The sequence below is a fragment of the Pinus tabuliformis genome, chromosome 8 (genome assembly GCF_031772625.1).
Source record: "Pinus tabuliformis cultivar Carrire ecotype Pingquan chromosome 8, CPIR1, whole genome shotgun sequence".
Classification (NCBI taxonomy): domain Eukaryota; kingdom Viridiplantae; phylum Streptophyta; class Pinopsida; order Pinales; family Pinaceae; genus Pinus; species Pinus tabuliformis.
In genome coordinates, this window is record NC_142294.1 from 855,705,376 (window position 1) to 855,715,778 (window position 10,403).

Consider the following 10,403-nt stretch of genomic DNA (forward strand, 5'->3'; position numbering starts at 1 on the left):
ACCGTTGCAAATTATGAGATCCTGAGCACTACAGAGGTTGACTAGCTCCAACTCGAACAAATTTTCCCTGAGGTCTTCAGAGCTCCTTTTGTACCTACTAGCTAGAGTAGGGTCTTCGTCTAACCAAAGAGGATTAGGGTTGGAATGATTGCTTAGAATAATAGCTTGGTTGTTTGAAGTTCGAGCATTAAAGTCACCTATGGAATTATTTTCAGCTTTTCAGCCGTCATTTGATTCGCTGGAACACTGGCTACTTGCACATCCGAAGGCATCGATCTGCGCCGATCAGGATGGATTGTCAAGGTTTAATGAAATCGCTCTCTATGAAGATTATCTTGGACTTGCAAAAAGGTACAAAATTGCAACTCGTTTACAAACTATGTTTGCATGCAAACCTTCATTTCCATCATTGGCAATGTCGATGGGAGAAATTTTGACATCCAGACTGGGCAACGTAAAGTCCACGGGGAAGACTCTCGAGTCTCCCTAGTTTCCTATGAATGACACTCTATGGGAGACCACATTTGACGGGCATGTGTAAAAATGATTAGCCTGCCCTGTCCCACCCTATGTATTTTATGTGAGTGAAATAATACACCCTTATTTCAAAGCTTCTTGTGTAATCTCTGATCTGGTTGCTTCTTCTAGCCCCTATCATCTTCTTATCATATCTATGTTTCATTGTTTTGGATCCATAAAGTTTGAAACTGACATTTGGAAAACTAAATCCAAATTAATTGATCCACACCTCACACCTCATAATCAATATTAATAAAGAAAAACCTAAACCACCCAACTTTATTTGAGGAAATGTTTAATCCGAATTCCAACTTCATTCGAAGAAATGCTTAATCTAAATTTTTAATTCCAACTTCATTCGAAGAAATGTTTAATCTAAATTTTTTATAATATTATCTTTCACCGTTGATTTTTTTTTTGCGAAATAGTTGAAAATGGGTATGAGATTAACTAATTTTGCTATTCAGAAAAATTATTATATAAATGTTGGTCAAATTCCAAAACTAATTTTTCTATTCAGAAAAATTATTATATAAATGTTGGTCAAATTCCAAAATATTTTTGAAATCTATCGAAATTCCTAAAATCTATTAGTATTTTCCCGACTTCTTTCTTATATATTCCCGTCAGAAAGCAGTGAAGCAATCAGATGTTTTGGCTCCGAAGAGAACAAGGCTACGACCAGCCATAACGACTCTATAGTTGTAAAGGCTAAATGACTCCATCTCCGAAGCCCGGGAGTCCTAGATCTTTCGACGTATTGTAAACCATTTAAAGGCGTTAGGCCTGAGAAATTTTATCGGTGGCCAAAATCTCTGCAATGCTTGTGAATTTTGGAGATGGAAAAACTGATCCCGAATAGATCTCGTCGCAGACAAGATGGATGTTCTTCTCGGACGCAAAAGCAAACAACATTTTCAGAGTGAGAACCTCCTTGGTGTTTACTAATATGTTTGAAGGATTTTGTCATCAAAAGCCCATTCACTTGTATATTTTGAGCCCTGGCCTGCCTATAGGGTGCTAGGACCGTTTTCGGCAAATCATCGCAACTGCTCCCATGGACAGGTATGAGCTCCTCTCCTGTGTGCCATTTTAGATATCTGTTATAACTGTACTAACAACTGCATTTTCACTTGAATCGTAGTAGTTAATTATGTTATAAGAGTAAATTTAAGTAATCCAGATAAGGCCATCATGCCCAGTGATCAAATTTGAAGGGTAGGTCTTAATTTCATTTAGAAGGGCACACATTTAGGTCGCACTTCTAGAATGAAAAGCATAACAAAAAAAAGCAATTCGATTGACAATAGTAAATTATTTTCAAATTTCTTTTTATTTTTTCACAAACAAAAAAATACTACTATGTCAAAGGCTGCATTAGTAAATGAATTACTCTTACACGTGTGATTGAGAAATGTAACCACATAAGATCATATTTCACAGGCCTTGAACTCAGCCACAATTGAACCAACTATAGGGACAAAATCATAGTTGGGAAACTGCATATGAGTACAAAAAATAAACATATATACATAATTACATCTTAATGAAATTGAAATAAAAATAAAAATACGAAGAAACAAAAATACTTATATTAAAAGTATATGGAAGGTCTCATTTATAAAATTAAAAATAAATTCTAGCTTATGTGTAATTCTAGCTTATAAACTTCAAATTTGACCAAATCACTATTCTATTGTCTATTAGAACTCTTTTGGAAAGCTGAGACTTCCAATATTTGCACATCTCAAATTATTGGAACTACAGTCCCTATACTTGGCCGCAAAATTGATCTAAGATAGCTTTTTCTTTCAGTTATAGAACTTTGACAGTTGTGGTCCTCCAGCTTAACATATCTTGTGCAATATCCTGCAATGATTACATTCAATATGTGTTAGAAAAACTTCACATACAAACTTGAAAAATATGGTTATGCTTTCATTTACAAAAGGCAAATGGTATAAAACTAAAAAAATTCACTTACCAAAATGGTTCATTCAAGTGCTCGATAGAGTAAGACAATGATGGTAATAAACACTGAAACTTACTAGTTCTTTCAATCTATTTTCATAGTGGAAGAGGTTTTCGAGTTTTCATCTCTTTCCATTCATCATAAATAGCATTCCAATCTACCTCATTTAGAGCATGAGGTGCACTGGGAGAGATAAACATTAACATATCCAATGTTTTTAAAGAAAGCCTTGACCTGTCCCCATTTTTTATCCGATTTAATTTTGAAAAACCTCTTTCACAAACTGCTGTACTAGCCGGAATAACAAGAATTGCTTGCCATAGCTGCATTAAGCATGGAAATCCTTCAAACCATTCAATTTCACCTCCACATAGATCCCATGCTCCAAACATATGCTTCTTTGGGTAAGATTTATACATAGTACATATAAATTCATCCATTTCACCCATACATTTAATGTTGTCCACAAAAAGCAAGCCTCCAGCACTAAATTTTTCACATAAACATGTCAACCATCTTCTTGTTTGAGAGTCTCTGTCATCCATATCCTCATAATAATTACGAGGACTAAAAAACTTAGCTGCATTAAAAATAGGTAAATCTGTGAACCTTGCATTTAAAGAGTCAATCACCTTCATTACAAAAGCCTTTCCCAGCGTAATGCAGTCATCTAGTGTCCCTGATCTTTGTGACTTTGGCAAACTCTCAAACCTTAATTCATGTACATGTACTATACCCGTGCAATCTGCAAACTCAAGAGTTCCCTGTTGTGTTTTATTTAAGAAGGATGATGTATGCATTGCACCTGCCCCAAATGTGCCTTTTAGAAATCGCTTATGAAGCAAGCTAATAGTGATATCCAAAGTTGTTCCAATAGATGTAATGTCAACATGATCCTCTTGAAACTTTTGATTCAGCTTATTTAATTCAATAAGCACATCTGCAAGTAAGTGGATGCAAAATTGAACTTGAAATATTGTAGCCATCTCATACATTTTTTTCTCCACTAATTCCCAGTCCCTTAACAAAGCAGGCATGAGCTTAACGAGTCTTTCCATGACTTTTCCTCTAGAAAGCCATCTAATATGATGAATTTGTAACACTTCTAGCCTTGTGATTTGAAATGACTCCATTAGCTCTTTCAATTCTCCATGTCTTTTAGTAGATTTCCCTAACCATGAATAGATCTTGTTTGCGAACTTATCAATAGCTTGCAACTCTTCAAAATAAGATGAAGCATCATTAGCTACTAATGCTTCTCGATGAGCTATACAGTGGATATCTACTAAATGAGGGGCATGTCAATGAAGCTTAGTAGATAAACCTTCACGAATACCCCTCATGGATGATGCTCCATCAGATCCAAATCCAACTAACTTTGTCATGGATAGATTCATGTCTGCTAAAAGAGATGTCACAGCATCATACATAGACTGTGATGTTCCATCCCTAATTTGTAGCAATTGTATGAATTTTGTAGCACATGGACCTCTTCCTTCATTGGTCAAATATGTAATATAAATAATCAAATGTTGCACCATAGTCCGATCAGTGCTTTCATCAACTAAAAGTGAGTAATATGGGCTTTGGAAAATCTCATCTTTTAATTTTTTCCAATATACCTCCTTAGCAGCTTCTAGAAAGTCTTTTCCAGATGTTGTATTTGTATATGTTGAGTATTCATATGTTAGAGGCATGTGAGGAGTGTTTTTATACCTATTCAAGTCACAAATTGGCTTATATACTTCCAAAGGTAAATCATGTATTGCAACAAAATACATGTTCTCAATAACTGATATAATTCTCTCTTTCTGAGCATCAACCATTAGTTCTACATGTTTTGTAATTGGAAGAGTACTCCATTTACTTTCTCCCTCTACAAGTTGCAAAGCAAATTTATGAGCCTCTGATGTTGCATGGATGTTTTAAGCACTAACTTGAAGGATTGTGCTTCCATCTTTAGCAAATGGAGTTTCCCTTTTAAATTTTACACACCATGAACATTTTATCCTTTCAACACCATTAAAATCTTTTACAACATAAGCCCATGGAAATCTCAACTTCCATTTGGACTTGAATGTTCTTTTGTACCTCTTGGATGTTGGTTCCTCTTCAAGAAGTTCTGCACTATCTGATTCATGGTCCTCATCCACATGATCATATACTTCATTTTCAGAAATATGTGGTTGATTAGAACATTGAGAGATACCAAATGCATCGGAAAGTGAAAGTTGTTTCAGATCCTTTTTGGGGCGACCAAGAGGTGGCATTTTATACCTATAGTCAACAAAACAAGAAATATAAAAATATAAATTAATATAAAAAAACATATTTTTATTTGAAAATAAGACAATATACAACAAAATTCATATGAAAACTAATGAAAAGCAACAAATAGATCTCACACACATAGGTCTGTTGATCATTGAAAATTAAAATTAACATTGATCTTCATGGAAGGTTATGCACATTTCTATCACCAAAATGAAATTTCTTCTATAACAAGGAATATCTCAAATAGTTTTTTAGTAATTGTAATGTAGAAGGCATCATGATTCACAAGGACAACAATCACAAAAAAGAGGATGCACAAAGCACACCAGCAGTTGGCAGTTTGAGTGGGGAAAGTCTATGCAGCATGTGTCATGTATGGATACTTCTTGAGAAGAGTTCACATACACTTCCAACTAGAGAAGAGCATTAAGATGTTTCCTTTTGTCTCAAATGAAGAAAGTGATTCTCAGCAGTTGAATTACACCCACCCAGAATTAGAAGGTAGAAATTAGCAAGAAAATTCAGTTGTACAAGGTGGTGTGGCTGGATAATAAATAATGAATAAAAATCGTACACGATTATCTCCCAAAACTGCTAACACCAGATGATTAGGATAGCCATGAATATTAACATGCATGGTTCCATGATTGTTATGTATGTTAACAACTACACATGGTTGAGAGTGGAGGTGGGCAACTAGAAGTCCAAATTTCAATGCTCAAAAACTGTACATTTCAATGTTATGGTTCTAATTACATCACACATAAAATTATAGACATGCATGTGTGTACATTTCAATGGTATGGTTCTAATTACATCTCAAATAAAATTACAAACATGAAAGAGTGCGCATTTCAATTGTTTCAAATACTCTTATTGTGTGTTTTGCTTTAGGAAAATAAAAACAACAAATGCCTCTATCTCTCTCTCTGAGTTGTTACATGCCTTTATTAGTGGAATATTTTTCTTCATCTACTTATCCTTCTTTTATACAGTAAAAAAAAACATTGAACAATGTACATATGTTTCAAATCATTCCATTGCATCTCAAGTCAACTTGTTATAATGAACATAATATTGACTAGCCAACACATATAAACATATTATCACATGAAATTGTAAAGCCATCACTCATTCTATCTTATTAATTATTATTGTCCTATATGGATTTATATCTATTGTTTTTTGTATGTTGGATTTCTCTATAATAAATTAACATTATTCATTTCACTATTGCAAACATGTGATATTAGACGTCTCTAGGATTAAAATATAGGTAGATATACTTTGATCAATGTCATTATTGTATAGGGATTTAAACAATACTTTGATTGATTGAATAACTTCCAATTTTTTTATCCTTCAAAATGCTTGTTTATATTTTTGTAAAAATAAATAAAGTGAATGAACAATAATCAATTCACTTATGAGTGTGAGTTTTTTCTAGTGTAATTAAATTGCTTTGTATATCATGACCAAAAACTTGTGTTTCTACTCTAAAATATAGCATTTTAAATTTCTTTGTTTAATTTAAAAAGATATAAAAAATTTATTTTCTTACTTCTTGATTTATAAAATTCAAATCCATATTACATTTGGTAAAAAAGATGATTGACATATTGAAAAATAAAAATAAAAAAACAAAAAAAATTGTTGTTAAATCTTTTCCACTTACATCTTATTATTCTCTTTTTACTCATTATTCTTCTATGTTCATTTCATTGACTAAACTTTTATGTTCAAAATAAGTTATTATGAGAGACAATTGATTGTAAATTACTTTACCCTTCACTTTATTGGCAATGAAATTGATAATCTTTCAATTTTTGTTCCCCTTAAATATCTTATATTGTGCTATTATTAAATCAATCTATGTATCACTTTGGTATAGCTTCATATAATTAATCTGAAGCAGGCCATTAGTTGAGAGTGGGGCAAGTCTGTAAAGCTTCAGCTTTATTTTTACCCGGCAATTTTAATGAGATTGCGACTGAATAAGCAGGGAAATGACTGAGACAGCATATGTACATTATTCTCTCTGAAAATTATATGCTTTTGAAAGAAACCAATCCCCACGTCACTGCTGCATGGACAGAGGATAGTCTTTCAGGGTGAAGCTGATGAAGCACCGGACACTGTAACTGGGGACATTGTTTTTGTATTGCAGTTGAAATATCATAATAAGTTCAAACGAAAGGGTGATGATGAAATGGACTATCCTATTGAATATTGATAATGAAATTTAATGGAGAAATAATATGATATTGATTTATTAAAAATGAGTACATGTTTATTTACAGATGACAGAGAATTGCCTGCTATACCGATCTGGACTAATCTTGTTATGTTATGACATGCATTTCCTCAACAAAACTGTCAATACTCATCAACCAGAAACCGAATAATTTCTTCAAACTCTATAAGGGACTAAAACAAGATTGTTCCCCTTCTCCATTACTATTTATTTTAGTTATTGATGGTCTGAGCAAAGGCATTCAGTTGGCTAGAGAAAATGGACTAATTGCTAGATGTTGGGTAATAAGAACCACTGGTATTTCACATTTTATGTTTGTGGATGACCTGTTGTTTTCTAGAAAAATAAAGTAAGCAAACTACAAGCATTCCACAACATATTTTCCAGATTTGAGGTGGCATCTATAATTATTATGAACAAAGATAAATCTGTTCTCTGATTACTAGTATCTTGCCTCCAAGTCACTACCACATTTACTAACACTGATACAAGTAACTCATTTAGAAATTGGGAATATGAAAACATACCAGGAATTGGGAATCTGCAAACAAATAAAATCCAGTATGTTAGGAAGCCTGTGGAATGCGCTCCTCTCCAGCAAGCCTGTGGAATGCGCTCCTCTCCAGCTTAAATCGTTGTCAAACCTAGTGGCTCTCAATTGAAACTACCAAATGAAATGGTATCAAAGGGTAATTGTTAAATAATAATTAATAAGAACTTGGATCATATGCACAATTAGAAAAAACAACTCAAAAAGAAACTGTTGTTTTTTAAATGGGAGCAACTTAGAAACTGCCAAATGTAATGGTATGAAAAGGTAATTTTGGCATAATAAGTAATAAAAACTTGCATCATATGCACAATTAGGAAAAACAACCAAAAAAGAAACTGTTGTTTTTGAAATGGGAGTTTCTCAAATGAGATTTAAGTTTTAACATGAAAGGAAATTCCCAAATTCTACATTCTTAAAATTTTAATTTTAGAAAAAATGAAATTTAAAAAAAAGTTGAAAATTTAACAGCCCTTCTTAAAAAAATTTAAGATATTATTCCAATTTTTTTTTTAAATGACAAAAATCATATTTAAAATTTTTTTTGACGTGTAAAAATTTCCCCTTACTTCTCTGACGTGCCAGAGGCCCTTTGAAGGGCTCTGACGTGTTCAATTTTGAACGCTGATCATGCCGACTTCGTTATCCATGTTTTCATATGAATGGTAATGTTGAAAAATAGTCAGTGAATGGTGGATGCAGAAAATTGCTGTGTATATTGAAGAAGTTGGAGGAAGAAACGCGAAGTCTGAAAGACAGAATTGATCTCAGTGCAGAAGCAACTGCAGCAAACGAGGCATTGACATTTTGTCTGGCTGATTCATTAATTCGATTTTGGGTCCTTGTTATGGTTGTTGAACAGCAAGATTAGGGTCGAGGCTTTTTAGTCTCAACACCATGTGATCTACCATATTATGCAGGATAAAGTCATTTCTATATTTACATATATTGTGAATGAATAATGATATTAATAATGTTTCAAAAACATTGTGGTATTAACTGAATTGTTTTATCTTATTCTTATGATACCATAGTTAACTTATATTTCTCAATAAAAATTTCAGCTGAATTAATCTTTTGCTGCTACTGGACTTCACAGAGATCCAAAATGGTGAAGACGACTGGACCTCATACCTGCCCACAGCAGCAGTTCTAATGATCTTCCGATAACGACACCTGCTGTGATACAGCCTATCGGCCGGCCAAGGCTCGAAGTATACAATTGAAGGGGGCTTTGATAACAAATCCTTCGAAGCCGTTAGGAACAACTATGGAATGTACCACTCCGAGAAAGTTGATTGCTTTGTGTCGAAGAACATTGATCTTGTCTAGGATGATATCTATTTGGTATCAGTATTTCATCTCCATGATTCACAAGCATTTTGGAGGTTTGGGCAACCGATAAAATTTCTCAGACCGAGCTTGTTTGTATGGTGTACAGTCTGTGGAAAGACCTAGTATTCCCGGGCTTCCGAGTCAGAGTCATTTACTCTTACAAACGATACAGTCCTTACAGCTGCACGTGAAATGTCCAAGAGTCGGATCTGGTTTTCTCATATGAAAGAGACCCTGGAAGAGTCTGATCTGCTTATCTGATATGAATCAGAGGCTGCAAAAGAGTGATCTGCTTTCCTAATATGATGACGAAGGGGCACATCAGAAAAACCGACTGCATGCCTATGACTCTAACGAAAAAATCTGTTTTCATAGAGAATTTTCAGTTTATTATATCTTGTAAGAAATAAAATTCAACTACTTGAGGATCAAATGAAAAAAAAAATTGCATCAAATCGCGCCTCTTCGAGACCATGTGCAATCGTTAATCCAACTTTCATAGATTGGAGACATGGAGAAATGAGTGATAATCATTGCCTCTTAAACTATGTTTTAAGACGCTAAATATCATTTCATCTAGACTCTTTAAAGATAATGCTGAGCTATCAAATATGGTCGCATTAGATAACAGAGAAGTTAAAAATAATAGAGAAATGATTATATGGTTGTAACGTATCTCCTTAGTTTAGGATTAGTTCCTAGAGTTTAGGAGGTTGTTTACAACTACCTATTTTTCAGTGATGTATTTAATATTGTAATATTCATTTGATGTAATGTAGAGTGAACGAGAGTGAGAGTCTCCTCTTTGTTTGAGTGCAATCTCCCAGGTGCCGTACACACCTGTGAGTTGCAACTCCTTCTTTTTAATTCAAAGTGTGATTTTTATCTTGGTATCAGAGCTTAGGGTAGAGATAGCCTCATTTTTTTTTTAGGGATGTATCATTAGTTACATTTCTGTAGTGGTAGGTGTGCATGTAAATGTATTTGTGTGATCAGGTGGAACTGCAGTAACACCTGGAGCGAAGGGTCTCGGATGACTGATCATCTCTGAGCCGAAGAAAGGGTTGGAGCACATTTTTTAGAAGCAGCAGCAAATTGGCGCAGATTTTTTGCAGACAGTCGCGCCAATCCAGAACAAAACAGATTGGCGCTATTTTTTAAAGAACAGATGCGCCAATTGGCGCTAGTTTGGGGCTGATAAGCGCGCCAGCAAAATTATAACTAAATTGGCGCGGATCCGTGGTTGTTAAGCGCGCCAATTTTCGTGGACACTGTGAATTTTTCTTTTCAGCAATTGGCACGGATTTGTAGCTGTTCAGCAATTGGCGCGGATTTGTAGCTGTTCAGAGCACCACAGAGCCAACCTCTTTCTCTCTGGAAATCTGCAATTTTTCGTTGCAGATCGGAGTTGCCCGGTGGTGGCACGTGGAGATTTCTGCTCGGTGGTAGCAGATTTGATTTGCCCGGTGGTGGCGAATTGAGGTTCCTTGATCCGCTTG

General features: G+C 34.4%; 1 long non-coding RNA gene across 3 annotated transcripts; it reads left to right on the top strand.

Moving 5' to 3' along the window:
* Positions 1-1,117: 1,117 nt before the first annotated feature.
* Positions 1,118-9,321, top strand: LOC149238263 (uncharacterized). 3 transcript variants are annotated; one of them, XR_016245358.1, is made up of 3 exons: positions 1,118-1,584; positions 8,272-8,468; positions 8,634-9,321. It is a non-coding gene; the product is annotated as an uncharacterized LOC149238263 (long non-coding RNA). The 3 variants fall into 3 exon arrangements; XR_016245357.1 differs by having other exon boundaries at positions 8,272-8,495; positions 8,669-9,319; XR_016245356.1 differs by having other exon boundaries at positions 1,119-1,584; positions 8,669-9,318.
* Positions 9,322-10,403: the final 1,082 nt, after the last annotated feature.